This window comes from Nematostella vectensis, chromosome 5 (assembly GCF_932526225.1).
Source record: "Nematostella vectensis chromosome 5, jaNemVect1.1, whole genome shotgun sequence".
In the NCBI taxonomy this organism is placed as follows: domain Eukaryota; kingdom Metazoa; phylum Cnidaria; class Anthozoa; order Actiniaria; family Edwardsiidae; genus Nematostella; species Nematostella vectensis.
Genome location: NC_064038.1, coordinates 18,606,849 through 18,626,434, shown reverse-complemented (window position 1 = coordinate 18,626,434; position 19,586 = coordinate 18,606,849). Strand labels below are relative to the sequence as shown.

Genomic DNA, 19,586 nt, shown 5'->3' with positions numbered 1-19,586 from the left:
AGAACTGTGTAAGAAATAGATTTTATATAACAGTCCTGTGAGTACTTTGGTAACAAAAAGGAAATGCCTACAGCACACGGTATTCCGAAGCGGTCACCCATCCAAGTACTTACCGCGCCCTACTGAGCTTAACTTCGGTGATCGGACGAGAACCGGTGCTTTCTAAGTGGTATGGCCGTAGACGATAGAACTGTGTAAGATCTATCTATTATATAACAGTCCTGTGAGTACTTCGATGACAAAAATGAAATGCCTACAGCACACGGTATTCCCAGGCGGTCACCCATCCAAGTACTAACCGCGCCCTACTGAGCTTAACTTCGGTGATCGGACGAGAACCGGTGCTTTCTCAGTGGTATGGCCGTAGACGACAGAACTATGTAAGAAATATATATTATATAACAGTCCTGTGAGTACTTCGATGACAAAAAGGAAATGCCTACAGCACACGGTATTCCCAGGCGGTCACCCATCCAAGTACTAACCGCGCCCTACTGAGCTTAACTTCGGTGATCGAACGAGAACCGGTGCTTTCTCAGTGGTATGGCCGTAGACGATAGAACTGTGTAAGATCTATCTATTATATAACAGTCCTGTTAGTACTTCGAAAACAAAAAGTAAATGCCTACAGCACACGGTATTCCCAGGCGGTCACCCATCCAAGTACTAACCGCGCCCTACTGAGCTTAACTTCGGTGATCGGACGAGAACCGGTGCTTTCTCAGTGGTATGGCCGTAGACGATAGAACTGTTTAAGATCTATCTATTATATAACAGTCCTGTGAGTACCTCGATAACAAAAAGGAAATGCCTACAGCACACGGTATTCCCAGGCGGTCACCCGTCCAAGTACTAACCGTGCCATACTGACTTTAAGTTCTGTGATCGGACGAGAACTGGTGCTTTCTCAGTGGTATGGCCGTAAACGATAGAACTGTGTAACATCTATCTATTATATAACAGTCCTGTCAGTACCTCGATAACAAAAAGGAAATGCCTACAGCACACGGTATTCCGAAGTGGTCACCCATCCAAGTACTTACCGCGCCCTACTGAGCTTAACTTCGGTGATCGGACGAGAACCGGTGCTTTCTAAGTGGTATGGCCGTAGATGATAGAACTGTGTAAGATCTATCTATTATATAACAGTCCTGTGAGTACTTCGATGACAAAAAGGAAATGCCTACAGCACACGGTATTCCCAGGCGGTCACCCATCCAAGTACTAACCGCGCCCTACTGAGCTTAAATTCGGTGATCGGACGAGAACCGGTGCTTTCTCAGTGGTATGGCCGTAGACGATAGAACTGTTTAAGATCTATCTATTATATAACAGTCCTGTGAGTACCTCGATGACAAAAAGGAAATGCCTACAGCACACGGTATTCCCAGGCGGTCACCCATCCAAGTACTAACCGTGCCCTACTGAGCTTAACTTCGGTGATCGGACGAGAACCGGTGCTTTCTCAGTGGTATGGCCGTAGACGACAGAACTGTGTAAGAAATATATATTATATAACAGTCCTGTGAGTACTTCGATGACAAAAAGGAAATGCCTACAGCACACGGTATTCCCAGGCGGTCACCCATCCAAGTACTAACCGCGCCCTACTGAGCTTAACTTCGGTGATTGGACGAGAATCGGTGCTTTCTCAGTGGTATGGCCGTAGACGATAGAACTGTGTAAGATCTATCTATTATATAACAGTCCTGTTAGTACTTCGAAAACAAAAATTAAATGCCTACAGCACACGGTATTACCAGGTGGTCACCCATCCAAGTACTAACCGTGCCCTACTGAGCTTAACTTCGGTGATCGGACGAGAACCGGTGCTTTCTCAGTGGTATGGCCGTAGACGACAGAACTGTGTAAGAAATAGATTTGATATAACAGTCCTGTGAGTACTTCGGTAACAAAAAGGAAATGCCTACAGCACACGGTATTCCGAAGCGGTCACCAATCCAAGTACTAACCGTGCCCTACTGAGCTTAACTACGGTGATCGGACGAGAACCGGTGCTTTCTCAGTGGTATGGCCGTAGACGACAGAACTGTGTAAGAAATAGATTTTATATAACAGTCCTGTGAGTACTTCGTTAACAAAAAGGAAATGCCTACAGCACACGGTATTTCCAGGCGGTCACCCGTCCAAGTACTAACCGTGCCCTAATGAGCTTAACTACGGTAATCGGACGAGAACCGGTGCTTTCTCAGTGGTATGGCCGTAGACGACAGAACTGTGTAAGAAATAGATTTTATATAACACTCCTGTGAGTACTTCGGTAACAAAAAGGAAATGCCTACAGCACACGGTATTCCGAAGCGGTCACCCATCCAAGTACTTACCGCGCCCTACTGAGCTTAACTTCGGTGATCGGACGAGAACCGGTGCTTTCTCAGTGGTATGGCCGTAGACGACAAAACTGTTTAAGATCTATCTATTATATAACAGTCCTGTGAGTACCACGATCACAAAAAGGAAATGCCTACAGCACACGGTATTCCCAGGCGGTCACCCATCCAAGTACTAACCGTGCCCTACTGAGCTTAACTACGGTGATCGGACGAGAACCGGTGCTTTCTCAGTGGTATGGCCGTAGACGACAGAACTGTGTAAGAAATAGATTTTATATAACAGTCCTGTGACTACTTTGGTAAGAAAAAGGAAATGCCTACAGCACACGGTATTCTGAAGCGGTCACCCATCCAAGTACTTACCGCGCCCTACTGAGCTTAACTTCGGTGATCGGACGAGAACCGCTGCTTTCTAAGTGGTATGGCCGTAGACGATAGAACTGTGTAAGATCTATCTATTATATAACAGTCCTGTGAGTACTTCGATGACAAAAAGGAAATGCCTACAGCACACGGTATTCCCAGGCGGTCACCCATCCAAGTACTAACCGCGCCCTACTGAGCTTAACTTCGGTGATCGGACGAGAACCGGTGCTTTCTCAGTGGTATGGCCGTAGACGACAGAACTGTGTAAGAAATATATATTATATAACAGTCCCGTGAGTACTTCGATGACAAAAAGGAAATGCCTACAGCACACGGTATTCCCAGGCGGTCACCCATCCAAGTACTAACCGCGCCCTACTGAGCTTAACTTCGGTGATCGGACGAGAACCGGTGCTTTCTCAGTGGTATGGCCGTAGACGTTAGAACAGTTTAAGATCTATCTATTATATAACAGTCCTGTGAGTACCTCGATAACAAAAAGGAAATGCCTACAGCACACGGTATTCCCAGGTGGTCACCCGTCCAAGTACTAACCGTGCCCTACTGACTTTAAGTTCTGTGATCGGACGAGAACTGGTGCTTTCTCAGTGGTATGGCCGTAAACGATAGAACTGTGTAACATCTATCTATTATATAACAGTACTGTCAGTACCTCGATAACAAAAAGGAAATGCCAACAGCACACGGTATTCCGAAGCGGTCACCTATCAAAGTACTTACCGCGCCCTACTGAGCTTAAATTCGGTGATCGGACGAGAACCGGTGCTTTCTCAGTGGTATGGCCGTAGACGACAGAACTGTGTAAGAAATATATATTATATAACAGTCCTGTGAGTACTTCGATGACAAAAAGGAAATGCCTACAGCACACGGTATTCCCAGGCGGTCACCCATCCAAGTACTAACCGCGCCCTACTGAGCTTAACTTCGGTGATCGGACGAGAACCGGTGCTTTTTCAGTGGTATGGCCGTAGACGATAGAACTGTGTAAGATCTATCTATTATATAACAGTCCTGTTAGTACTTCGAAAACAAAACGTAAATGCCTACAGCACACGGTATTCCCAGGCGGTCACCCATCCAAGTACTAACCGCGCCCTACTGAGCTTAACTTCGGTGATCGGACGAGAACCGGTGCTTTCTCAGTGGTATGGCCGTAGACGATAGAACTGTTTAAGATCTATCTATTATATAACAGTCCTGTGAGTACCTCGATAACAAAAAGGAAATGCCTACAGCACACGGTATTCCCAGGCGGTCACCCGTCCAACTACTAACCGTGTCCTACTGACTTTAAGTTCTGTGATCGGACGAGAACTGGTGCTTTCTCAGTGGTATGGCCGTAAACGATAGAACTGTGTAAGATCTATCTATTATATAACAGTCCTGTGAGTACTTCGATGACAAAAAGGAAATGCCTACAGCACACGGTATTCCCAGGCGGTCACCCATCCAAGTACTTACCGCGCCCTACTGAGCTTAACTTCGGTGATCGGACGAGAACCGGTGCTTTCTAAGTGGTATGGCCGTAGACGATAGAACTGTGTAAGATCTATCTATTATCTAACAGTCCTGTGAGTACTTCGATGACAAAAAGGAAATGCCTACAGCACACGGTATTCCCAGGCGGTCACCCATCCAAGTACTAACCGCGCCCTACTGAGCTTAACTTCGGTGATCGGACGAGAACCGGTGCTTTCTCAGTGGCATGGTCGTAGACGACAGAACTGTTTAAGATCTATCTATTATATAACAGTCCTGTGAGTACCTCGATAACAAAAAGGAAATGCCTACAGCACACGGTATTCCCAGGCGGTCACCCATCCAAGTACTAACCGTGCCCTACTGAGCTTAACTACGGTGATCGGACGAGAACCGGTGCTTTCTCAGTGGTATGGCCGTAGACGAGAGAACTGTTTAATATCTATCTATTATATAACAGTCCTGTGAGTACCTCGATAACAAAAAGGAAATGCCTACAGCACACGGTATTCCCAGGCGGTCACCCATCCAAGTACTAACCGTGCCCTACTGAGCTTAACTACGGTGATCGGACGAGAACCGGTGCTTTCTCAGTGGTATGGCCGTAGACGACAGAACTGTGTAAGATCTATCTATTATATAACAGTCCTGTGAGTACATCGATGACAAAAAGGAAATGCCTACAGCACACGGTATTCCCAGGCGGTCACCCATCCAAGTACTAACCGCGCCCTACTGAGCTTAACTTCGGTGATCGGACGAGAACCGGTGCTTTCTCAGTGGTATGGCCGTAGACGACAGAACTGTGTAAGAAATATATATTATATAACAGTCCTGTGAGTACTTCGATGACAAAAAGGAAATGCCTACAGCACACGGTATTCCCAGGCGGTCACCCATCCAAGTACTAACCGCGCCCTACTGAGCTTAACTTCGGTGATCGGACGAGAACCGGTGCTTTCTCAGTGGTATGGCCGTAGACGATAGAACTGTGTAAGATCTATCTATTATATAACAGTCCTGTTAGTACTTCGAAAACAAAAAGTAAATGCCTACAGCACACGGTATTCCCAGGCGGTCACCCATCCAAGTACTAACCGCGCCCTACTGAGCTTAACTTCGGTGATCGGACGAGAACCGGTGCTTTCTCAGTGGTATGGCCGTAGACGATAGAACTGTTTAAGATCTATCTATTATATAACAGTCCTGTGAGTACCTCGATAACAAAAAGGAAATGCCTACAGCACACGGTATTCCCAGGCGGTCACCCGTCCAAGTACTAACCGTGCCATACTGACTTTAAGTTCTGTGATCGGACGAGAACTGGTGCTTTCTCAGTGGTATGGCCGTAAACGATAGAACTGTGTAACATCTATCTATTATATAACAGTCCTGTCAGTACCTCGATAACAAAAAGGAAATGCCTACAGCACACGGTATTCCGAAGCGGTCACCCATTCAAGTACTAACCGCTTCCTAATGAGCTTAACTTCGGTGATCGGACGAGAACCGGTGCTTTCTAAGTGGTATGGCCGTAGACGATAGAACTGTGTAAGATCTATCTATTATATAACAGTCCTGTGAGTACTTCGATGACAAAAAGGAAATGCCTACAGCACACGGTATTCCCAGGCGGTCACCCTTCCAAGTACTAACCGCGCCCTACTGAGCTTAACTTCGGTGATCGGACGAGAACCGGTGCTTTCTCAGTGGTATGGCCGTAGACGACAGAACTGTGTAAGAAATAGATTTGATATAACAGTCCTGTGAGTACTTCGGTAACAAAAAGGAAATGCCTACAGCACACGGTATTCCGAAGCGGTCACCAATCCAAGTACTAACCGTGCCCTACTGAGCTTAACTACGGTGATCGGACGAGAACCGGTGCTTTCTCAGTGGTATGGCCGTAGACGACAGAACTGTGTAAGAAATAGATTTTATATAACAGTCCTGTGAGTACTTCGTTAACAAAAAGGAAATGCCTACAGCACACGGTATTTCCAGGCGGTCACCCGTCCAAGTACTAACCGTGCCCTAATGAGCTTAACTACGGTAATCGGACGAGAACCGGTGCTTTCTCAGTGGTATGGCCGTAGACGACAGAACTGTGTAAGAAATAGATTTTATATAACACTCCTGTGAGTACTTCGGTAACAAAAAGGAAATGCCTACAGCACACGGTATTCCGAAGCGGTCACCCATCCAAGTACTTACCGCGCCCTACTGAGCTTAACTTCGGTGATCGGACGAGAACCGGTGCTTTCTCAGTGGTATGGCCGTAGACGACAAAACTGTTTAAGATCTATCTATTATATAACAGTCCTGTGAGTACCACGATCACAAAAAGGAAATGCCTACAGCACACGGTATTCCCAGGCGGTCACCCATCCAAGTACTAACCGTGCCCTACTGAGCTTAACTACGGTGATCGGACGAGAACCGGTGCTTTCTCAGTGGTATGGCCGTAGACGACAGAACTGTGTAAGAAATAGATTTTATATAACAGTCCTGTGACTACTTTGGTAAGAAAAAGGAAATGCCTACAGCACACGGTATTCTGAAGCGGTCACCCATCCAAGTACTTACCGCGCCCTACTGAGCTTAACTTCGGTGATCGGACGAGAACCGCTGCTTTCTAAGTGGTATGGCCGTAGACGATAGAACTGTGTAAGATCTATCTATTATATAACAGTCCTGTGAGTACTTCGATGACAAAAAGGAAATGCCTACAGCACACGGTATTCCCAGGCGGTCACCCATCCAAGTACTAACCGCGCCCTACTGAGCTTAACTTCGGTGATCGGACGAGAACCGGTGCTTTCTCAGTGGTATGGCCGTAGACGACAGAACTGTGTAAGAAATATATATTATATAACAGTCCCGTGAGTACTTCGATGACAAAAAGGAAATGCCTACAGCACACGGTATTCCCAGGCGGTCACCCATCCAAGTACTAACCGCGCCCTACTGAGCTTAACTTCGGTGATCGGACGAGAACCGGTGCTTTCTCAGTGGTATGGCCGTAGACGTTAGAACAGTTTAAGATCTATCTATTATATAACAGTCCTGTGAGTACCTCGATAACAAAAAGGAAATGCCTACAGCACACGGTATTCCCAGGTGGTCACCCGTCCAAGTACTAACCGTGCCCTACTGACTTTAAGTTCTGTGATCGGACGAGAACTGGTGCTTTCTCAGTGGTATGGCCGTAAACGATAGAACTGTGTAACATCTATATATTATATAACAGTACTGTCAGTACCTCGATAACAAAAAGGAAATGCCAACAGCACACGGTATTCCGAAGCGGTCACCTATCCAAGTACTTACCGCGCCCTACTGAGCTTAAATTCGGTGATCGGACGAGAACCGGTGCTTTCTCAGTGGTATGGCCGTAGACGACAGAACTGTGTAAGAAATATATATTATATAACAGTCCTGTGAGTACTTCGATGACAAAAAGGAAATGCCTACAGCACACGGTATTCCCAGGCGGTCACCCATCCAAGTACTAACCGCGCCCTACTGAGCTTAACTTCGGTGATCGGACGAGAACCGGTGCTTTTTCAGTGGTATGGCCGTAGACGATAGAACTGTGTAAGATCTATCTATTATATAACAGTCCTGTTAGTACTTCGAAAACAAAACGTAAATGCCTACAGCACACGGTATTCCCAGGCGGTCACCCATCCAAGTACTAACCGCGCCCTACTGAGCTTAACTTCGGTGATCGGACGAGAACCGGTGCTTTCTCAGTGGTATGGCCGTAGACGATAGAACTGTTTAAGATCTATCTATTATATAACAGTCCTGTGAGTACCTCGATAACAAAAAGGAAATGCCTACAGCACACGGTATTCCCAGGCGGTCACCCGTCCAACTACTAACCGTGTCCTACTGACTTTAAGTTCTGTGATCGGACGAGAACTGGTGCTTTCTCAGTGGTATGGCCGTAAACGATAGAACTGTGTAAGATCTATCTATTATATAACAGTCCTGTGAGTACTTCGATGACAAAAAGGAAATGCCTACAGCACACGGTATTCCCAGGCGGTCACCCATCCAAGTACTTACCGCGCCCTACTGAGCTTAACTTCGGTGATCGGACGAGAACCGGTGCTTTCTAAGTGGTATGGCCGTAGACGATAGAACTGTGTAAGATCTATCTATTATCTAACAGTCCTGTGAGTACTTCGATGACAAAAAGGAAATGCCTACAGCACACGGTATTCCCAGGCGGTCACCCATCCAAGTACTAACCGCGCCCTACTGAGCTTAACTTCGGTGATCGGACGAGAACCGGTGCTTTCTCAGTGGCATGGTCGTAGACGACAGAACTGTTTAAGATCTATCTATTATATAACAGTCCTGTGAGTACCTCGATAACAAAAAGGAAATGCCTACAGCACACGGTATTCCCAGGCGGTCACCCATCCAAGTACTAACCGTGCCCTACTGAGCTTAACTACGGTGATCGGACGAGAACCGGTGCTTTCTCAGTGGTATGGCCGTAGACGAGAGAACTGTTTAATATCTATCTATTATATAACAGTCCTGTGAGTACCTCGATAACAAAAAGGAAATGCCTACAGCACACGGTATTCCCAGGCGGTCACCCATCCAAGTACTAACCGTGCCCTACTGAGCTTAACTACGGTGATCGGACGAGAACCGGTGCTTTCTCAGTGGTATGGCCGTAGACGACAGAACTGTGTAAGATCTATCTATTATATAACAGTCCTGTGAGTACATCGATGACAAAAAGGAAATGCCTACAGCACACGGTATTCCCAGGCGGTCACCCATCCAAGTACTAACCGCGCCCTACTGAGCTTAACTTCGGTGATCGGACGAGAACCGGTGCTTTCTCAGTGGTATGGCCGTAGACGACAGAACTGTGTAAGAAATATATATTATATAACAGTCCTGTGAGTACTTCGATGACAAAAAGGAAATGCCTACAGCACACGGTATTCCCAGGCGGTCACCCATCCAAGTACTAACCGCGCCCTACTGAGCTTAACTTCGGTGATCGGACGAGAACCGGTGCTTTCTCAGTGGTATGGCCGTAGACGATAGAACTGTGTAAGATCTATCTATTATATAACAGTCCTGTTAGTACTTCGAAAACAAAAAGTAAATGCCTACAGCACACGGTATTCCCAGGCGGTCACCCATCCAAGTACTAACCGCGCCCTACTGAGCTTAACTTCGGTGATCGGACGAGAACCGGTGCTTTCTCAGTGGTATGGCCGTAGACGATAGAACTGTTTAAGATCTATCTATTATATAACAGTCCTGTGAGTACCTCGATAACAAAAAGGAAATGCCTACAGCACACGGTATTCCCAGGCGGTCACCCGTCCAAGTACTAACCGTGCCATACTGACTTTAAGTTCTGTGATCGGACGAGAACTGGTGCTTTCTCAGTGGTATGGCCGTAAACGATAGAACTGTGTAACATCTATCTATTATATAACAGTCCTGTCAGTACCTCGATAACAAAAAGGAAATGCCTACAGCACACGGTATTCCGAAGCGGTCACCCATTCAAGTACTAACCGCTTCCTAATGAGCTTAACTTCGGTGATCGGACGAGAACCGGTGCTTTCTAAGTGGTATGGCCGTAGACGATAGAACTGTGTAAGATCTATCTATTATATAACAGTCCTGTGAGTACTTCGATGACAAAAAGGAAATGCCTACAGCACACGGTATTCCCAGGCGGTCACCCTTCCAAGTACTAACCGCGCCCTACTGAGCTTAACTTCGGTGATCGGACGAGAACCGGTGCTTTCTCAGTGGTATGGTCTTAGACGACAGAACTGTTTAAGATCTATCTATTATATAACAGTCCTGTGAGTACCTCGATAACAAAAAGGAAATGCCTACAGCACACGGTATTCCCAGGCGGTCACCCATCCAAGTACTAACCGTGCCCTACTGAGCTTAACTACGGTGATCGGACGAGAACCGGTGCTTTCTCAGTGGTATGGCCGTAGACGACAGAACTGTGTAAGAAATAGATTTTATATAACAGTCCTGTGAGTACTTTGGTAACAAAAAGGAAGGGCCTACAGCACACGGTATTCCGAAGCGGTCACCCATCCAAGTACTTACCGCGCCCTACCGAGCTTAACTTCGGTGATCGGACGAGAACCGGTGCTTTCTCAGTGGTATGGCCGTAGACGACAGAACTGTTTAAGATCTATCTATTATATAACAGTCCTGTGAGTACCACGATAACAAAAAGGAAATGCCTACAGCACACGGTATTCCCAGGCGGTCACCCATCCAAGTACTAACCACGCCCTACTGAGCTTAACTTTGGTGATCGGACGAGAACCGGTGCTTTCTCAGTGGTATGGCCGTAGACGACAGAACTGTGTAAGAAATATATATTATATAACAGTCCTGTGAGTACTTCGATGACAAAAAGGAAATGCCTACAGCACACGGTATTCCCAGGCGGTCACCCATCCAAGTACTGACCGCGCCCTACTGAGCTTAACTTCGGTGATCGGACGAGAAACGGTGCTTTCTCAGTGGTATGGTCGTAGACGACAGAACTGTTTAAGATCTATCTATTATATAACAGTCCTGTGAGTACCTCGATAACAAAAAGGAAATGCCTACAGCACACGGTATTCCGAAGCGGTCACCCATCCAAGTACTAACCGTGCCCTACTGAGCTTAACTACGGTGATCGGACGAGAGCCGGTGCTTTCTCAGTGGTATGGCCGTAGACGACAGAACTGTGTAAGAAATAGATTTTATATAACAGTCCTGTGAGTACTTTGGTAACAAAAAGGAAATGCCTACAGCACACGGTATTCCGAAGCAGTCACCCATGCAAGTACTTACCGCGCCCTACTGAGCTTAACTTCGGTGATCGGACGAGAACCGGTGCTTTCTAAGTGGTATGGCCGTAGACGACAGAACTGTGTAAGAAATATATATTATATAACAGTCCTGTGAGTACTTCGATGACAAAAAGGAAATGCCTACAGCACACGGTATTCCCAGGCGGTCACCCATCCAAGTACTAACCGCGCCCTACTGAGCTTAACTTCAGTGATCGGACGAGAACCGGTGCTTTCTCAGTGGTATGGCCGTAGACGATAGAACTGTTTAAGACCTATCTATTATATAACAGTCCTGTGAGTACCTCGATAACAAAAAGGAAATGCCTACAGCACACGGTATTCCCAGGCGGTCACCCGTCCAAGTACTAACCGTGCCATTCTGACTTTAAGTTCTGTGATCGGACGAGAACTGGTGCTTTCTCAGTGGTATGGCCGTAAACGATAGAACTGTGTAACATCTATCTATTATATAACAGTCCTGTGAGTACTTCGATGACAAAAAGGAAATGCCTACAGCACACGGTATTCCCAGGCGGTCACCCATCCAAGTACTAACCGCGCCCTACTGAGCTTACATTCGGTGATCGGACGAGAACCGGTGCTTTCTCAGTGGTATGGCCGTAGACGATAGAACTGTTTGAGATCTATCTATTATATAACAGTCCTGTGAGTACCTCGATGACAAAAAGGAAATGCCTACAGCACACGGTATTCCCAGGCGGTCACCCATCCAAGTACTAACCGTGCCCTACTGAGCTTAACTTCGGTGATCGGACGAGAACCGGTGCTTTCTCAGTGGTATGGCCGTAGACGACAGAACTGTGTAAGAAATATATATTATATAATAGTTCCTGTGAGTACTTCGATGATAAAAAGGAAATGCCTACAGCACACGGTATTCCCAGGCGGTCACCCATCCAAGTACTAACCGCGCCCTACTGAGCTTAACTTCGGTGATTGGACGAGAACCGGTGCTTTCTCAGTGGTATGACGTAGACGATAGAACTGTGTAAGATCTATCTATTATATAACAGTCCTGTTAGTACTTCGAAAACAAAAAGTAAATGCCTACAGCACACGGTATTCCCAGGTGGTCACCCATCCAAGTACTAACCGTGCCCTACTGAGCTTAACTTTGGTGATCGGACGAGAACCGGTGCTTTCTCAGTGGTATGGCCGTAGACGATAGAACTGTTTAAGATCTATCTATTATATAACAGTCCTGTGAGTACCTCGATAACAAAATGGAAATGCCTACAGCACACGGTATTCCCAGGCGGTCACCCGTCCAAGTACTAACCGTGCCCTACTGAGCTTAACTACCGTGATCGGACGAGAACCGGTGCTTTCTCAGTGGTATGGCCGTAGACGACAGAACTGTGTAAGAAATAGATTTGATATAACAGTCCTGTGAGTACTTCGGTAACAAAAAGGAAATGCCTACAGCACACGGTATTCCGAAGCGGTCACCCATCCTAGTACTAACCGTGCCCTTCTGAGCTTAACTACGGTGATCGGACGAGAACCGGTGCTTTCTCAGTGGTATGGCCGTAGACGACAGAACTGTGTAAGAAATAGATTTTATATAACAGTCCTGTGAGTACTTCGTTAACAAAAAGGAAATGCTTACAGCACACGGTATTTCCAGGCGGTCACCCGTCCAAGTACTAACCGTGCCCTAATGAGCTTAACTACGGTAATCGGACGAGAACCGGTGCTTTCTCAGTGGTATGGCCGTAGACGACAGAACTGTGTAAGAAATAGATTTTATATAACACTCCTGTGAGTACTTCGATGACAAAAAGTAAATGCCTACAGCACACGGTATTCCGAAGCGGTCACCCATCCAAGTACTTACCGCGCCCTACTGAGCTTAACTTCGGTGATCGGACGAGAATCGGTGCTTTCTCAGTGGTATGGCCGTAGACGACAGAACTGTTTAAGATCTATCTATTATATAACAGTCCTGTGAGTACCACGATAACAAAAAGGAAATGCCTACAGCACACGGTATTCCCAGGCGGTAACCCATCCAAGTACTAACCGTGCCCTACTGAGCTTAACTACGGTGATCGGACGAGAACCGGTGCTTTCTCAGTGGTATGGCCGTAGACGACAGAACTGTGTAAGAAATAGATTTTATATAACAGTCCTGTGAGTACTTTGGTAACAAAAAGGAAATGCCTACAGCACACGGTATTCCGAAGCGGTCACCCATCCAAGTACTTACCGCGCCCTACTGAGCTTAACTTCGGTGATCGGACGAGAACCGGTGCTTTCTAAGTGGTATGGCCGTAGACGATAGAACTGTGTAAGATCTATCTATTATATAACAGTCCTGTGAGTACTTCGATGACAAAAAGGAAATGCCTACAGCACACGGTATTCCGAAGCGGTCACCCATCCAAGTACTTACCGCGCCCTACTGAGCTTAAATTCGGTGATCGGACGAGAACCGGTGCTTTCTCAGTGGTATGGCCGTAGACGACAGAACTGTGTAAGAAATATATATTATATAACAGTCCTGTGAGTACTTCGATGACAAAAAGGAAATGCCTACAGCACACGGTATTCCCAGGCGGTCACCCATCCAAGTACTAACCGCGCCCTACTGAGCTTAACTTCGGTGATCGGACGAGAACCGGTGCTTTTTCAGTGGTATGGCCGTAGACGATAGAACTGTGTAAGATCTATCTATTATATAACAGTCCTGTTAGTACTTCGGAAACAAAAAGTAAATGCCTACAGCACACGGTATTCTTAGGCGGTCACCCATCCAAGTACTAACCGCGCCCTACTGAGCTTAACTTCGGTGATCGGACGAGAACCGGTGCTTTCTCAGTGGTATGGCCGTAGACGATAGAACTGTTTAAGATCTATCTATTATATAACAGTCCTGTGAGTACCTCGATAACAAAAAGGAAATGCCTACAGCACACGGTATTCCCAGGCGGTCACCCATCCAAGTACTAACCGTGCCCTACTGAGCTTAACTACGGTGATCGGACGAGAACCGGTGCTTTCTCAGTGGTATGGCCGTAGACGACAGAATTGTGTAAGAAATAGATTTTATATAACAGTCCTGTGAGTACTTTGGTAACAAAAAGGAAATGCCTACAGCACACGGTATTCCGAAGCGGTCACCCATCCAAGTACTTACCGCGCCCTACTGAGCTTAACTTCGGTGATCGGACGAGAACCGGTGCTTTCTAAGTGGTATGGCCGTAGACGATAGAACTGTGTAAGATCTATCTATTATATAACAGTCCTGTGAGTACTTCGATAACAAAAATGAAATGCCTACAGCAGACGGTATTCCCAGGCGGTCACCCATCCAAGTACTAACCGCGCCCTACTGAGCTTAACTTCGGTGATCGGACGAGAACCGGTGCTTTCTCAGTGGTATGGCCGTAGACGACAGAACTGTGTAAGAAATATATATTATATAACAGTCCTGTGAGTACTTCGATGACAAAAAGGAAATGCCTACAGCACACGGTATTCCCAGGCGGTCACCCATCCAAGTACTAACCGCGCCCTACTGAGCTTAACTTCGGTGATCGGACGAGAACCGGTGCTTTCTCAGTGGTATGGCCGTAGACGATAGAACTGTGTAAGATCTATCTATTATATAACAGTCCTGTTAGTACTTCGAAAACAAAAAGTAAATGCCTACAGCACACGGTATTCCCAGGCGGTCACCCATCCAAGTACTAACCGCGCCCTACTGAGCTTAACTTCGGTGATCGGATGAGAACCGGTGCTTTCTCAGTGGTATGGCCGTAGACGATAGAACTGTTTAAGATCTATCTATTATATAACAGTCCTGTGAGTACCTCGATAACAAAAAGGAAATGCCTACAGCACACGGTATTCCCAGGCGGTCACCCGTCCAAGTACTAACCGTGCCATACTGACTTTAAGTTCTGTGATCGGACGAGAACTGGTGCTTTCTCAGTGGTATGGCCGTAAACGATAGAACTGTGTAACATCTATCTATTATATAACAGTCCTGTCAGTACCTCGATAACAAAAAGGAAATGCCTACAGCACACGGTATTCCGAAGCGGTCACCCATCCAAGTACTTACCGCGCCCTACTGAGCTTAACTTCGGTGATCGGACGAGAACCGGTGCTTTCTAAGTGGTATGGCCGTAGATGATAGAACTGTGTAAGATCTATCTATTATATAACAGTCCTGTGAGTACTTCGATGACAAAAAGGAAATGCCTACAGCACACGGTATTCCCAGGCGGTCACCCATCCAAGTACTAACCGCGCCCTACTGAGCTTAAATTCGGTGATCGGACGAGAACCGGTGCTTTCTCAGTGGTATGGCCGTAGACGATAGAACTGTTTAAGATCTATCTATTATATAACAGTCCTGTGAGTACCTCGATGACAAAAAGGAAATGCCTACAGCACACGGTATTCCCAGGCGGTCACCCATCCAAGTACTAACCGTGCCCTACTGAGCTTAACTTCGGTGATCGGACGAGAGCCGGTGCTTTCTCAGTGGTATGGCCGTAGACGACAGAACTGTGTAAGAAATATATATTATATAACAGTCCTGTGAGTACTTCGATGACAAAAAGGAAATGCCTACAGCACACGGTATTCCCAGGCGGTCACCCATCCAAGTACTAACCGCGCCCTACTGAGCTTAACTTCGGTGATTGGACGAGAATCGGTGCTTTCTCAGTGGTATGGCCGTAGACGATAGAACTGTGTAAGATCTATCTATTATATAACAGTCCTGTTAGTACTTCGAAAACAAAAAGTAAATGCCTAAAGCACACGGTATTCCCAGGTGGTCACCCATCCAAGTACTAACCGCGCCCTACTGAGCTTAACTTTGGTGATCGGACGAGAACCGGTGCTTTCTCAGTGGTATGGCCGTAGACGATAGAACTGTTTAAGATCTATCTATTATATAACAGTCCTGTGAGTACCTCGATAACAAAAAGGAAATGCCTACAGCACACGGTATTCCCAGGCGGTCACCCGTCCAAGTACTAACCGTGCCCTACTGAGCTTAACTACGGTGATCGGACGAGAACCGGTGCTTTCTCAGTGGTATGGCCGTAGACGACAGAACTGTGTAAGAAATAGATTTGATATAACAGTCCTGTGAGTACTTCGGTAACAAAAAGGAAATGCCTACAGCACACGGTATTCCGAAGCGGTCACGCATCCAAGTACTAACCGTGCCCTACTGAGCTTAACTACGGTGATCGGACGAGAACCGGTGCTTTCTCAGTGGTATGGCCGTAGACGACAGAACTGTGTAAGAAATAGATTTTATATAACAGTCCTGTGAGTACTTCGTTAACAAAAAGGAAATGCCTACAGCACACGGTATTTCCAGGCGGTCACCCGTCCAAGTACTAACCGTGCCCTAATGAGCTTAACTACGGTAATCGGACGAGAACCGGTGCTTTCTCAGTGGTATGGCCGTAGACGACAGAACTGTGTAAGAAATAGATTTTATATAACACTCCTGTGAGTACTTCGGTAACAAAAAGGAAATGCCTACAGCACACGGTATTCCGAAGCGGTCACCCATCCAAGTACTTACCGCGCCCTACTGAGCTTAACTTCGGTGATCGGACGAGAACCGGTGCTTTCTCAGTGGTATTGCCGTAGACGACAGAACTGTTTAAGATCTATCTATTATATAACAGTCCTGTGAGTACCACGATAACAAAAAGGAAATGCCTACAGCACACGGTATTCCCAGGCGGTCACCCATCCAAGTACTAACCGTGCCCTACTGAGCTTAACTACGGTGATCGGACGAGAACCGGTGCTTTCTCAGTGGTATGGCCGTAGACGACAGAACTGTGTAAGAAATAGATTTTATATAACAGTCCTGTGAGTACTTTGGTAAGAAAAAGGAAATGCCTACAGCACACGGTATTCCGAAGCGGTCACCCATCCAAGTACTTACCGCGCCCTACTGAGCTTAACTTCGGTGATCGGACGAGAACCGGTGCTTTCTAAGTGGTATGGCCGTAGACGATAGAACTGTGTAAGATCTATCTATTATATAACAGTCCTGTGAGTACTTCGATGACAAAAAGGAAATGCCTACAGCACACGGTATTCCCAGGCGGTCACCCATCCAAGTACTAACCGCGCCCTACTGAGCTTAACTTCGGTGATCGGACGAGAACAGGTGCTTTCTCAGTGGTATGGCCGTAGACGACAGAACTGTGTAAGAAATATATATTATATAACAGTCCCGTGAGTACTTCGATGACAAAAAGGAAATGCCTACAGCACACGGTATTCCCAGGCGGTCACCCATCCAAGTACTAACCGAGCCCTACTGAGCTTAACTTCGGTGATCGGACGAGAACCGGTGCTTTCTCAGTGGTATGGCCGTAGACGTTAGAACAGTTTAAGATCTATCTATTATATAACAGTCCTGTGAGTACCTCGATAACAAAAAGGAAATGCCTACAGCACACGGTATTCCCAGGCGGTCACAAGTCCAAGTACTAACCGTGCCCTACTGACTTTAAGTTCTGTGATCGGACGAGAACTGGTGCTTTCTCAGTGGTATGGCCGTAAACGATAGAACTGTGTAACATCTATCTATTATATAACAGTACTGTCAGTACCTCGATAACAAAAAGGAAATGCCAACAGCACACGGTATTCCGAAGCGGTCACCCATCCAAGTACTTACCGCTTCCTACTGAGCTTAAATTCGGTGATCGGACGAGAACCGGTGCTTTCTCAGTGGTATGGCCGTAGACGACAGAACTGTGTAAGAAATAGATTTTATATAACAGTCCTGTGAGTACTTCGTTAACAAAAAGGAAATGCCTACAGCACACGGTATTTCCAGGCGGTCACCCGTCCAAGTACTAACCGTGCCCTAATGAGCTTAACTACGGTAATCGGACGAGAACCGGTGTTTTCTCAGTGGTATGGCCGTAGACGACAGAACTGTGTAAGAAATAGATTTTATATAACACTCCTGTGAGTACTTCGGTTACAAAAAGGAAATGCCTACAGCACACGGTATTCCGAAGCGGTCACCCATCCAAGTACTTACCGCGCCCTACTGAGCTTAACTTCGGTGATCGGACGAGAACCGGTGCTTTCTCAGTGGTATGGCCGTAAACGACAGAACTGTTTAAGATCTATCTATTATATAACAGTCCTGTGAGTACCACGATAACAAAAAGGAAATGCCTACAGCACACGGTATTCCCAGGCGGTCACCCATCCAAGTACTAACCGTGCCCTACTGAGCTTAACTACGGTGATCGGACGAGAACCGGTGCTTTCTCAGTGGTATGGCCGTAGACGACAGAACTGTGTAAGAAATAGATTTTATATAACAGTCCTGTGAGTACTTTGGTAAGAAAAAGGAAATGCCTACAGCACACGGTATTCCGAAGCGGTCACCCATCCAAGTACTTACCGCGCCCTACTGAGCTTAAATTCGGTGATCGGACGAGAACCGGTGCTTTCTAAGTGGTATGGCCGTAGACGATAGAACTGTGTAAGATCTATCTATTATATAACAGTCCTGTGAGTACTTCGATGACAAAAAGGAAATGCCTACAGCACACGGTATTCCCAGGCGGTCACCCATCCAAGTACTAACCGCGCCCTACTGAGCTTTACTTCGGTGATCGGACGAGAACCGGTGCTTTCTCAGTGGTATGGCCGTAGACGATAGAACTGTTTAAGATCTATCTATTATATAACAGTCCTGTGAGTACCTCGATAACAAAAAGGAAATGCCTACAGCACACGGTATTCCCAGGCGGTAACCCGTCCAAGTACTAACCGTGCCCTACTGACTTTAAGTTCTGTGATCGGACGAGAACTGGTGCTTTCTCAGTGGTATGGCCGTAAACGATAGAACTGTGTAACATCTATCTATTATATAACAGTCCTGTCAGTACCTCGATAACAAAAAGGAAATGCCTACAGCACACGGTATTCCGAAGCGGTCACCCATCCAAGTACTTACCGCGCCCTACTGAGATTAACTTCGGTGATCGGACGAGAACCGGTGCTTTCTAAGTGGTATGGCCGTAGACGATAGAACTGTGTAAGATCTATCTATTATATTACAGTCCTGTGAGTACTTCGATGACAAAAAGGAAATGCCTACAGCACACGGTATTCCCAGGCGGTCACCCATCCAAGTACTAACCGCGCCCTACTGAGCTTAACTTCGGTGATCGGACGAGAACCGGTGCTTTCTCAGTGGTATGGTCGTAGACGACAGAACTGTTTAAGATCTATGTATTATATAACAGTCCTGTGAGTACCTCGATAACAAAAAGGAAATGCCTACAGCACACGGTATTCCCAGGCGGTCACCCATCCAAGTACTAACCGTGCCCTACTGAGCTTAACTACGGTGATCGGACGAGAACCGGTGCTTTCTCAGTGGTATGGCCGTAAACGACAGAACTGTGTAAGAAATAGATTTTATATAACAGTCCATTTAGTACTTTGGTAACAA

General features: G+C 46.4%; 90 non-coding genes and 15 pseudogenes across 90 annotated transcripts; all 105 read right to left on the bottom strand.

The window, feature by feature from the left end:
* Nucleotides 1–64: 64 nt before the first annotated feature.
* Nucleotides 65–183, bottom strand: LOC125565554. The gene has a single exon (XR_007310566.1). It is a non-coding gene; the product is annotated as a 5S ribosomal RNA (ribosomal RNA).
* Nucleotides 184–250: 67 nt separating this feature from the next.
* LOC125565935 lies at nucleotides 251–369 on the bottom strand. The gene has a single exon (XR_007310943.1). It is a non-coding gene; the product is annotated as a 5S ribosomal RNA (ribosomal RNA).
* A 67-nt stretch (nucleotides 370–436) lies between these two features.
* LOC125563245 lies at nucleotides 437–555 on the bottom strand. Its single transcript, XR_007308264.1, has one exon. It is a non-coding gene; the product is annotated as a 5S ribosomal RNA (ribosomal RNA).
* Nucleotides 556–622: 67 nt separating this feature from the next.
* LOC125565924 lies at nucleotides 623–741 on the bottom strand. Its single transcript, XR_007310932.1, has one exon. It is a non-coding gene; the product is annotated as a 5S ribosomal RNA (ribosomal RNA).
* Nucleotides 742–808: 67 nt separating this feature from the next.
* On the bottom strand, nucleotides 809–927 carry LOC125566957 (annotated as a pseudogene).
* A 67-nt stretch (nucleotides 928–994) lies between these two features.
* LOC125565926 lies at nucleotides 995–1,113 on the bottom strand. Its single transcript, XR_007310934.1, has one exon. It is a non-coding gene; the product is annotated as a 5S ribosomal RNA (ribosomal RNA).
* A 67-nt stretch (nucleotides 1,114–1,180) lies between these two features.
* LOC125564280 lies at nucleotides 1,181–1,299 on the bottom strand. Its single transcript, XR_007309300.1, has one exon. It is a non-coding gene; the product is annotated as a 5S ribosomal RNA (ribosomal RNA).
* A 67-nt stretch (nucleotides 1,300–1,366) lies between these two features.
* On the bottom strand, nucleotides 1,367–1,485 carry LOC125564956. The gene has a single exon (XR_007309974.1). It is a non-coding gene; the product is annotated as a 5S ribosomal RNA (ribosomal RNA).
* A 67-nt stretch (nucleotides 1,486–1,552) lies between these two features.
* Nucleotides 1,553–1,671, bottom strand: LOC125565755. Its single transcript, XR_007310766.1, has one exon. It is a non-coding gene; the product is annotated as a 5S ribosomal RNA (ribosomal RNA).
* Nucleotides 1,672–1,738: 67 nt separating this feature from the next.
* LOC125564181 lies at nucleotides 1,739–1,857 on the bottom strand. The gene has a single exon (XR_007309201.1). It is a non-coding gene; the product is annotated as a 5S ribosomal RNA (ribosomal RNA).
* Nucleotides 1,858–1,924: 67 nt separating this feature from the next.
* On the bottom strand, nucleotides 1,925–2,043 carry LOC125565859. The gene has a single exon (XR_007310868.1). It is a non-coding gene; the product is annotated as a 5S ribosomal RNA (ribosomal RNA).
* Nucleotides 2,044–2,110: 67 nt separating this feature from the next.
* LOC125566353 lies at nucleotides 2,111–2,229 on the bottom strand. The gene has a single exon (XR_007311360.1). It is a non-coding gene; the product is annotated as a 5S ribosomal RNA (ribosomal RNA).
* A 67-nt stretch (nucleotides 2,230–2,296) lies between these two features.
* On the bottom strand, nucleotides 2,297–2,415 carry LOC125564421. Its single transcript, XR_007309439.1, has one exon. It is a non-coding gene; the product is annotated as a 5S ribosomal RNA (ribosomal RNA).
* Nucleotides 2,416–2,482: 67 nt separating this feature from the next.
* On the bottom strand, nucleotides 2,483–2,601 carry LOC125563409. The gene has a single exon (XR_007308427.1). It is a non-coding gene; the product is annotated as a 5S ribosomal RNA (ribosomal RNA).
* A 67-nt stretch (nucleotides 2,602–2,668) lies between these two features.
* On the bottom strand, nucleotides 2,669–2,787 carry LOC125566269. The gene has a single exon (XR_007311276.1). It is a non-coding gene; the product is annotated as a 5S ribosomal RNA (ribosomal RNA).
* Nucleotides 2,788–2,854: 67 nt separating this feature from the next.
* On the bottom strand, nucleotides 2,855–2,973 carry LOC125565913. The gene has a single exon (XR_007310921.1). It is a non-coding gene; the product is annotated as a 5S ribosomal RNA (ribosomal RNA).
* Nucleotides 2,974–3,040: 67 nt separating this feature from the next.
* LOC125565901 lies at nucleotides 3,041–3,159 on the bottom strand. The gene has a single exon (XR_007310910.1). It is a non-coding gene; the product is annotated as a 5S ribosomal RNA (ribosomal RNA).
* A 67-nt stretch (nucleotides 3,160–3,226) lies between these two features.
* LOC125566610 lies at nucleotides 3,227–3,345 on the bottom strand (annotated as a pseudogene).
* Nucleotides 3,346–3,412: 67 nt separating this feature from the next.
* Nucleotides 3,413–3,531, bottom strand: LOC125566527. The gene has a single exon (XR_007311536.1). It is a non-coding gene; the product is annotated as a 5S ribosomal RNA (ribosomal RNA).
* Nucleotides 3,532–3,598: 67 nt separating this feature from the next.
* LOC125563946 lies at nucleotides 3,599–3,717 on the bottom strand. Its single transcript, XR_007308965.1, has one exon. It is a non-coding gene; the product is annotated as a 5S ribosomal RNA (ribosomal RNA).
* A 67-nt stretch (nucleotides 3,718–3,784) lies between these two features.
* On the bottom strand, nucleotides 3,785–3,903 carry LOC125565890. The gene has a single exon (XR_007310899.1). It is a non-coding gene; the product is annotated as a 5S ribosomal RNA (ribosomal RNA).
* Nucleotides 3,904–3,970: 67 nt separating this feature from the next.
* LOC125566994 lies at nucleotides 3,971–4,089 on the bottom strand (annotated as a pseudogene).
* A 67-nt stretch (nucleotides 4,090–4,156) lies between these two features.
* On the bottom strand, nucleotides 4,157–4,275 carry LOC125564543. Its single transcript, XR_007309562.1, has one exon. It is a non-coding gene; the product is annotated as a 5S ribosomal RNA (ribosomal RNA).
* A 67-nt stretch (nucleotides 4,276–4,342) lies between these two features.
* Nucleotides 4,343–4,461, bottom strand: LOC125564636. Its single transcript, XR_007309655.1, has one exon. It is a non-coding gene; the product is annotated as a 5S ribosomal RNA (ribosomal RNA).
* A 67-nt stretch (nucleotides 4,462–4,528) lies between these two features.
* LOC125563408 lies at nucleotides 4,529–4,647 on the bottom strand. The gene has a single exon (XR_007308426.1). It is a non-coding gene; the product is annotated as a 5S ribosomal RNA (ribosomal RNA).
* A 67-nt stretch (nucleotides 4,648–4,714) lies between these two features.
* LOC125563407 lies at nucleotides 4,715–4,833 on the bottom strand. Its single transcript, XR_007308425.1, has one exon. It is a non-coding gene; the product is annotated as a 5S ribosomal RNA (ribosomal RNA).
* A 67-nt stretch (nucleotides 4,834–4,900) lies between these two features.
* LOC125565879 lies at nucleotides 4,901–5,019 on the bottom strand. Its single transcript, XR_007310888.1, has one exon. It is a non-coding gene; the product is annotated as a 5S ribosomal RNA (ribosomal RNA).
* A 67-nt stretch (nucleotides 5,020–5,086) lies between these two features.
* LOC125565868 lies at nucleotides 5,087–5,205 on the bottom strand. The gene has a single exon (XR_007310877.1). It is a non-coding gene; the product is annotated as a 5S ribosomal RNA (ribosomal RNA).
* Nucleotides 5,206–5,272: 67 nt separating this feature from the next.
* On the bottom strand, nucleotides 5,273–5,391 carry LOC125565857. The gene has a single exon (XR_007310866.1). It is a non-coding gene; the product is annotated as a 5S ribosomal RNA (ribosomal RNA).
* Nucleotides 5,392–5,458: 67 nt separating this feature from the next.
* On the bottom strand, nucleotides 5,459–5,577 carry LOC125566956 (annotated as a pseudogene).
* Nucleotides 5,578–5,644: 67 nt separating this feature from the next.
* LOC125566776 lies at nucleotides 5,645–5,763 on the bottom strand (annotated as a pseudogene).
* Nucleotides 5,764–5,830: 67 nt separating this feature from the next.
* On the bottom strand, nucleotides 5,831–5,949 carry LOC125563689. Its single transcript, XR_007308709.1, has one exon. It is a non-coding gene; the product is annotated as a 5S ribosomal RNA (ribosomal RNA).
* A 67-nt stretch (nucleotides 5,950–6,016) lies between these two features.
* On the bottom strand, nucleotides 6,017–6,135 carry LOC125565858. The gene has a single exon (XR_007310867.1). It is a non-coding gene; the product is annotated as a 5S ribosomal RNA (ribosomal RNA).
* A 67-nt stretch (nucleotides 6,136–6,202) lies between these two features.
* On the bottom strand, nucleotides 6,203–6,321 carry LOC125566352. The gene has a single exon (XR_007311359.1). It is a non-coding gene; the product is annotated as a 5S ribosomal RNA (ribosomal RNA).
* A 67-nt stretch (nucleotides 6,322–6,388) lies between these two features.
* Nucleotides 6,389–6,507, bottom strand: LOC125564420. Its single transcript, XR_007309438.1, has one exon. It is a non-coding gene; the product is annotated as a 5S ribosomal RNA (ribosomal RNA).
* Nucleotides 6,508–6,574: 67 nt separating this feature from the next.
* Nucleotides 6,575–6,693, bottom strand: LOC125563406. Its single transcript, XR_007308424.1, has one exon. It is a non-coding gene; the product is annotated as a 5S ribosomal RNA (ribosomal RNA).
* A 67-nt stretch (nucleotides 6,694–6,760) lies between these two features.
* LOC125566268 lies at nucleotides 6,761–6,879 on the bottom strand. The gene has a single exon (XR_007311275.1). It is a non-coding gene; the product is annotated as a 5S ribosomal RNA (ribosomal RNA).
* Nucleotides 6,880–6,946: 67 nt separating this feature from the next.
* On the bottom strand, nucleotides 6,947–7,065 carry LOC125565845. The gene has a single exon (XR_007310854.1). It is a non-coding gene; the product is annotated as a 5S ribosomal RNA (ribosomal RNA).
* A 67-nt stretch (nucleotides 7,066–7,132) lies between these two features.
* On the bottom strand, nucleotides 7,133–7,251 carry LOC125565834. The gene has a single exon (XR_007310842.1). It is a non-coding gene; the product is annotated as a 5S ribosomal RNA (ribosomal RNA).
* Nucleotides 7,252–7,318: 67 nt separating this feature from the next.
* LOC125566609 lies at nucleotides 7,319–7,437 on the bottom strand (annotated as a pseudogene).
* Nucleotides 7,438–7,504: 67 nt separating this feature from the next.
* LOC125566458 lies at nucleotides 7,505–7,623 on the bottom strand. The gene has a single exon (XR_007311467.1). It is a non-coding gene; the product is annotated as a 5S ribosomal RNA (ribosomal RNA).
* Nucleotides 7,624–7,690: 67 nt separating this feature from the next.
* On the bottom strand, nucleotides 7,691–7,809 carry LOC125563945. Its single transcript, XR_007308964.1, has one exon. It is a non-coding gene; the product is annotated as a 5S ribosomal RNA (ribosomal RNA).
* Nucleotides 7,810–7,876: 67 nt separating this feature from the next.
* LOC125565822 lies at nucleotides 7,877–7,995 on the bottom strand. The gene has a single exon (XR_007310831.1). It is a non-coding gene; the product is annotated as a 5S ribosomal RNA (ribosomal RNA).
* A 67-nt stretch (nucleotides 7,996–8,062) lies between these two features.
* LOC125566993 lies at nucleotides 8,063–8,181 on the bottom strand (annotated as a pseudogene).
* A 67-nt stretch (nucleotides 8,182–8,248) lies between these two features.
* LOC125564542 lies at nucleotides 8,249–8,367 on the bottom strand. Its single transcript, XR_007309561.1, has one exon. It is a non-coding gene; the product is annotated as a 5S ribosomal RNA (ribosomal RNA).
* A 67-nt stretch (nucleotides 8,368–8,434) lies between these two features.
* On the bottom strand, nucleotides 8,435–8,553 carry LOC125564635. Its single transcript, XR_007309654.1, has one exon. It is a non-coding gene; the product is annotated as a 5S ribosomal RNA (ribosomal RNA).
* A 67-nt stretch (nucleotides 8,554–8,620) lies between these two features.
* On the bottom strand, nucleotides 8,621–8,739 carry LOC125563405. Its single transcript, XR_007308423.1, has one exon. It is a non-coding gene; the product is annotated as a 5S ribosomal RNA (ribosomal RNA).
* A 67-nt stretch (nucleotides 8,740–8,806) lies between these two features.
* Nucleotides 8,807–8,925, bottom strand: LOC125563404. Its single transcript, XR_007308422.1, has one exon. It is a non-coding gene; the product is annotated as a 5S ribosomal RNA (ribosomal RNA).
* Nucleotides 8,926–8,992: 67 nt separating this feature from the next.
* On the bottom strand, nucleotides 8,993–9,111 carry LOC125565810. The gene has a single exon (XR_007310820.1). It is a non-coding gene; the product is annotated as a 5S ribosomal RNA (ribosomal RNA).
* Nucleotides 9,112–9,178: 67 nt separating this feature from the next.
* Nucleotides 9,179–9,297, bottom strand: LOC125565798. The gene has a single exon (XR_007310809.1). It is a non-coding gene; the product is annotated as a 5S ribosomal RNA (ribosomal RNA).
* A 67-nt stretch (nucleotides 9,298–9,364) lies between these two features.
* On the bottom strand, nucleotides 9,365–9,483 carry LOC125565787. The gene has a single exon (XR_007310798.1). It is a non-coding gene; the product is annotated as a 5S ribosomal RNA (ribosomal RNA).
* A 67-nt stretch (nucleotides 9,484–9,550) lies between these two features.
* LOC125566955 lies at nucleotides 9,551–9,669 on the bottom strand (annotated as a pseudogene).
* Nucleotides 9,670–9,736: 67 nt separating this feature from the next.
* Nucleotides 9,737–9,855, bottom strand: LOC125566775 (annotated as a pseudogene).
* Nucleotides 9,856–9,922: 67 nt separating this feature from the next.
* Nucleotides 9,923–10,041, bottom strand: LOC125565932. The gene has a single exon (XR_007310940.1). It is a non-coding gene; the product is annotated as a 5S ribosomal RNA (ribosomal RNA).
* Nucleotides 10,042–10,108: 67 nt separating this feature from the next.
* On the bottom strand, nucleotides 10,109–10,227 carry LOC125563403. Its single transcript, XR_007308421.1, has one exon. It is a non-coding gene; the product is annotated as a 5S ribosomal RNA (ribosomal RNA).
* Nucleotides 10,228–10,294: 67 nt separating this feature from the next.
* On the bottom strand, nucleotides 10,295–10,413 carry LOC125564274. Its single transcript, XR_007309294.1, has one exon. It is a non-coding gene; the product is annotated as a 5S ribosomal RNA (ribosomal RNA).
* Nucleotides 10,414–10,480: 67 nt separating this feature from the next.
* Nucleotides 10,481–10,599, bottom strand: LOC125563561. The gene has a single exon (XR_007308580.1). It is a non-coding gene; the product is annotated as a 5S ribosomal RNA (ribosomal RNA).
* Nucleotides 10,600–10,666: 67 nt separating this feature from the next.
* LOC125565930 lies at nucleotides 10,667–10,785 on the bottom strand. Its single transcript, XR_007310938.1, has one exon. It is a non-coding gene; the product is annotated as a 5S ribosomal RNA (ribosomal RNA).
* A 67-nt stretch (nucleotides 10,786–10,852) lies between these two features.
* Nucleotides 10,853–10,971, bottom strand: LOC125565695. Its single transcript, XR_007310706.1, has one exon. It is a non-coding gene; the product is annotated as a 5S ribosomal RNA (ribosomal RNA).
* A 67-nt stretch (nucleotides 10,972–11,038) lies between these two features.
* Nucleotides 11,039–11,157, bottom strand: LOC125566302. Its single transcript, XR_007311309.1, has one exon. It is a non-coding gene; the product is annotated as a 5S ribosomal RNA (ribosomal RNA).
* A 67-nt stretch (nucleotides 11,158–11,224) lies between these two features.
* On the bottom strand, nucleotides 11,225–11,343 carry LOC125563656. The gene has a single exon (XR_007308676.1). It is a non-coding gene; the product is annotated as a 5S ribosomal RNA (ribosomal RNA).
* A 67-nt stretch (nucleotides 11,344–11,410) lies between these two features.
* LOC125567024 lies at nucleotides 11,411–11,529 on the bottom strand (annotated as a pseudogene).
* A 67-nt stretch (nucleotides 11,530–11,596) lies between these two features.
* On the bottom strand, nucleotides 11,597–11,715 carry LOC125565137. Its single transcript, XR_007310154.1, has one exon. It is a non-coding gene; the product is annotated as a 5S ribosomal RNA (ribosomal RNA).
* A 67-nt stretch (nucleotides 11,716–11,782) lies between these two features.
* Nucleotides 11,783–11,901, bottom strand: LOC125564846. Its single transcript, XR_007309864.1, has one exon. It is a non-coding gene; the product is annotated as a 5S ribosomal RNA (ribosomal RNA).
* A 68-nt stretch (nucleotides 11,902–11,969) lies between these two features.
* Nucleotides 11,970–12,087, bottom strand: LOC125566305. Its single transcript, XR_007311312.1, has one exon. It is a non-coding gene; the product is annotated as a 5S ribosomal RNA (ribosomal RNA).
* A 67-nt stretch (nucleotides 12,088–12,154) lies between these two features.
* LOC125563522 lies at nucleotides 12,155–12,273 on the bottom strand. The gene has a single exon (XR_007308541.1). It is a non-coding gene; the product is annotated as a 5S ribosomal RNA (ribosomal RNA).
* Nucleotides 12,274–12,340: 67 nt separating this feature from the next.
* On the bottom strand, nucleotides 12,341–12,459 carry LOC125565673. Its single transcript, XR_007310684.1, has one exon. It is a non-coding gene; the product is annotated as a 5S ribosomal RNA (ribosomal RNA).
* A 67-nt stretch (nucleotides 12,460–12,526) lies between these two features.
* LOC125564659 lies at nucleotides 12,527–12,645 on the bottom strand. Its single transcript, XR_007309678.1, has one exon. It is a non-coding gene; the product is annotated as a 5S ribosomal RNA (ribosomal RNA).
* A 67-nt stretch (nucleotides 12,646–12,712) lies between these two features.
* Nucleotides 12,713–12,831, bottom strand: LOC125566580 (annotated as a pseudogene).
* Nucleotides 12,832–12,898: 67 nt separating this feature from the next.
* On the bottom strand, nucleotides 12,899–13,017 carry LOC125565790. The gene has a single exon (XR_007310801.1). It is a non-coding gene; the product is annotated as a 5S ribosomal RNA (ribosomal RNA).
* A 67-nt stretch (nucleotides 13,018–13,084) lies between these two features.
* Nucleotides 13,085–13,203, bottom strand: LOC125563737. The gene has a single exon (XR_007308757.1). It is a non-coding gene; the product is annotated as a 5S ribosomal RNA (ribosomal RNA).
* Nucleotides 13,204–13,270: 67 nt separating this feature from the next.
* On the bottom strand, nucleotides 13,271–13,389 carry LOC125565553. The gene has a single exon (XR_007310565.1). It is a non-coding gene; the product is annotated as a 5S ribosomal RNA (ribosomal RNA).
* Nucleotides 13,390–13,456: 67 nt separating this feature from the next.
* On the bottom strand, nucleotides 13,457–13,575 carry LOC125565769. The gene has a single exon (XR_007310780.1). It is a non-coding gene; the product is annotated as a 5S ribosomal RNA (ribosomal RNA).
* A 67-nt stretch (nucleotides 13,576–13,642) lies between these two features.
* On the bottom strand, nucleotides 13,643–13,761 carry LOC125563943. Its single transcript, XR_007308962.1, has one exon. It is a non-coding gene; the product is annotated as a 5S ribosomal RNA (ribosomal RNA).
* A 67-nt stretch (nucleotides 13,762–13,828) lies between these two features.
* LOC125563738 lies at nucleotides 13,829–13,947 on the bottom strand. Its single transcript, XR_007308758.1, has one exon. It is a non-coding gene; the product is annotated as a 5S ribosomal RNA (ribosomal RNA).
* A 67-nt stretch (nucleotides 13,948–14,014) lies between these two features.
* Nucleotides 14,015–14,133, bottom strand: LOC125563402. The gene has a single exon (XR_007308420.1). It is a non-coding gene; the product is annotated as a 5S ribosomal RNA (ribosomal RNA).
* A 67-nt stretch (nucleotides 14,134–14,200) lies between these two features.
* LOC125565552 lies at nucleotides 14,201–14,319 on the bottom strand. The gene has a single exon (XR_007310564.1). It is a non-coding gene; the product is annotated as a 5S ribosomal RNA (ribosomal RNA).
* Nucleotides 14,320–14,386: 67 nt separating this feature from the next.
* LOC125564693 lies at nucleotides 14,387–14,505 on the bottom strand. The gene has a single exon (XR_007309712.1). It is a non-coding gene; the product is annotated as a 5S ribosomal RNA (ribosomal RNA).
* A 67-nt stretch (nucleotides 14,506–14,572) lies between these two features.
* On the bottom strand, nucleotides 14,573–14,691 carry LOC125565776. Its single transcript, XR_007310787.1, has one exon. It is a non-coding gene; the product is annotated as a 5S ribosomal RNA (ribosomal RNA).
* A 67-nt stretch (nucleotides 14,692–14,758) lies between these two features.
* Nucleotides 14,759–14,877, bottom strand: LOC125565458. The gene has a single exon (XR_007310472.1). It is a non-coding gene; the product is annotated as a 5S ribosomal RNA (ribosomal RNA).
* A 67-nt stretch (nucleotides 14,878–14,944) lies between these two features.
* Nucleotides 14,945–15,063, bottom strand: LOC125566953 (annotated as a pseudogene).
* A 67-nt stretch (nucleotides 15,064–15,130) lies between these two features.
* On the bottom strand, nucleotides 15,131–15,249 carry LOC125565957. The gene has a single exon (XR_007310965.1). It is a non-coding gene; the product is annotated as a 5S ribosomal RNA (ribosomal RNA).
* Nucleotides 15,250–15,316: 67 nt separating this feature from the next.
* Nucleotides 15,317–15,435, bottom strand: LOC125564279. The gene has a single exon (XR_007309299.1). It is a non-coding gene; the product is annotated as a 5S ribosomal RNA (ribosomal RNA).
* A 67-nt stretch (nucleotides 15,436–15,502) lies between these two features.
* LOC125563990 lies at nucleotides 15,503–15,621 on the bottom strand. The gene has a single exon (XR_007309009.1). It is a non-coding gene; the product is annotated as a 5S ribosomal RNA (ribosomal RNA).
* A 67-nt stretch (nucleotides 15,622–15,688) lies between these two features.
* Nucleotides 15,689–15,807, bottom strand: LOC125565753. The gene has a single exon (XR_007310764.1). It is a non-coding gene; the product is annotated as a 5S ribosomal RNA (ribosomal RNA).
* Nucleotides 15,808–15,874: 67 nt separating this feature from the next.
* LOC125565013 lies at nucleotides 15,875–15,993 on the bottom strand. The gene has a single exon (XR_007310031.1). It is a non-coding gene; the product is annotated as a 5S ribosomal RNA (ribosomal RNA).
* A 67-nt stretch (nucleotides 15,994–16,060) lies between these two features.
* LOC125564110 lies at nucleotides 16,061–16,179 on the bottom strand. The gene has a single exon (XR_007309129.1). It is a non-coding gene; the product is annotated as a 5S ribosomal RNA (ribosomal RNA).
* Nucleotides 16,180–16,246: 67 nt separating this feature from the next.
* On the bottom strand, nucleotides 16,247–16,365 carry LOC125565892. The gene has a single exon (XR_007310901.1). It is a non-coding gene; the product is annotated as a 5S ribosomal RNA (ribosomal RNA).
* A 67-nt stretch (nucleotides 16,366–16,432) lies between these two features.
* LOC125566351 lies at nucleotides 16,433–16,551 on the bottom strand. The gene has a single exon (XR_007311358.1). It is a non-coding gene; the product is annotated as a 5S ribosomal RNA (ribosomal RNA).
* Nucleotides 16,552–16,618: 67 nt separating this feature from the next.
* LOC125564888 lies at nucleotides 16,619–16,737 on the bottom strand. Its single transcript, XR_007309906.1, has one exon. It is a non-coding gene; the product is annotated as a 5S ribosomal RNA (ribosomal RNA).
* Nucleotides 16,738–16,804: 67 nt separating this feature from the next.
* Nucleotides 16,805–16,923, bottom strand: LOC125563400. Its single transcript, XR_007308418.1, has one exon. It is a non-coding gene; the product is annotated as a 5S ribosomal RNA (ribosomal RNA).
* A 67-nt stretch (nucleotides 16,924–16,990) lies between these two features.
* Nucleotides 16,991–17,109, bottom strand: LOC125565551. The gene has a single exon (XR_007310563.1). It is a non-coding gene; the product is annotated as a 5S ribosomal RNA (ribosomal RNA).
* Nucleotides 17,110–17,176: 67 nt separating this feature from the next.
* Nucleotides 17,177–17,295, bottom strand: LOC125564230. Its single transcript, XR_007309250.1, has one exon. It is a non-coding gene; the product is annotated as a 5S ribosomal RNA (ribosomal RNA).
* Nucleotides 17,296–17,362: 67 nt separating this feature from the next.
* On the bottom strand, nucleotides 17,363–17,481 carry LOC125563513. Its single transcript, XR_007308532.1, has one exon. It is a non-coding gene; the product is annotated as a 5S ribosomal RNA (ribosomal RNA).
* A 67-nt stretch (nucleotides 17,482–17,548) lies between these two features.
* On the bottom strand, nucleotides 17,549–17,667 carry LOC125567091 (annotated as a pseudogene).
* A 67-nt stretch (nucleotides 17,668–17,734) lies between these two features.
* On the bottom strand, nucleotides 17,735–17,853 carry LOC125566734 (annotated as a pseudogene).
* A 67-nt stretch (nucleotides 17,854–17,920) lies between these two features.
* On the bottom strand, nucleotides 17,921–18,039 carry LOC125566398. The gene has a single exon (XR_007311405.1). It is a non-coding gene; the product is annotated as a 5S ribosomal RNA (ribosomal RNA).
* Nucleotides 18,040–18,106: 67 nt separating this feature from the next.
* On the bottom strand, nucleotides 18,107–18,225 carry LOC125564774. The gene has a single exon (XR_007309793.1). It is a non-coding gene; the product is annotated as a 5S ribosomal RNA (ribosomal RNA).
* Nucleotides 18,226–18,292: 67 nt separating this feature from the next.
* Nucleotides 18,293–18,411, bottom strand: LOC125563399. The gene has a single exon (XR_007308417.1). It is a non-coding gene; the product is annotated as a 5S ribosomal RNA (ribosomal RNA).
* Nucleotides 18,412–18,478: 67 nt separating this feature from the next.
* On the bottom strand, nucleotides 18,479–18,597 carry LOC125566244. The gene has a single exon (XR_007311251.1). It is a non-coding gene; the product is annotated as a 5S ribosomal RNA (ribosomal RNA).
* A 67-nt stretch (nucleotides 18,598–18,664) lies between these two features.
* LOC125563586 lies at nucleotides 18,665–18,783 on the bottom strand. Its single transcript, XR_007308605.1, has one exon. It is a non-coding gene; the product is annotated as a 5S ribosomal RNA (ribosomal RNA).
* Nucleotides 18,784–18,850: 67 nt separating this feature from the next.
* Nucleotides 18,851–18,969, bottom strand: LOC125566780 (annotated as a pseudogene).
* A 67-nt stretch (nucleotides 18,970–19,036) lies between these two features.
* LOC125566004 lies at nucleotides 19,037–19,155 on the bottom strand. The gene has a single exon (XR_007311012.1). It is a non-coding gene; the product is annotated as a 5S ribosomal RNA (ribosomal RNA).
* A 67-nt stretch (nucleotides 19,156–19,222) lies between these two features.
* LOC125563864 lies at nucleotides 19,223–19,341 on the bottom strand. Its single transcript, XR_007308883.1, has one exon. It is a non-coding gene; the product is annotated as a 5S ribosomal RNA (ribosomal RNA).
* Nucleotides 19,342–19,408: 67 nt separating this feature from the next.
* LOC125563666 lies at nucleotides 19,409–19,527 on the bottom strand. Its single transcript, XR_007308686.1, has one exon. It is a non-coding gene; the product is annotated as a 5S ribosomal RNA (ribosomal RNA).
* Between the last annotated feature and the right edge of the window lie 59 nt (nucleotides 19,528–19,586).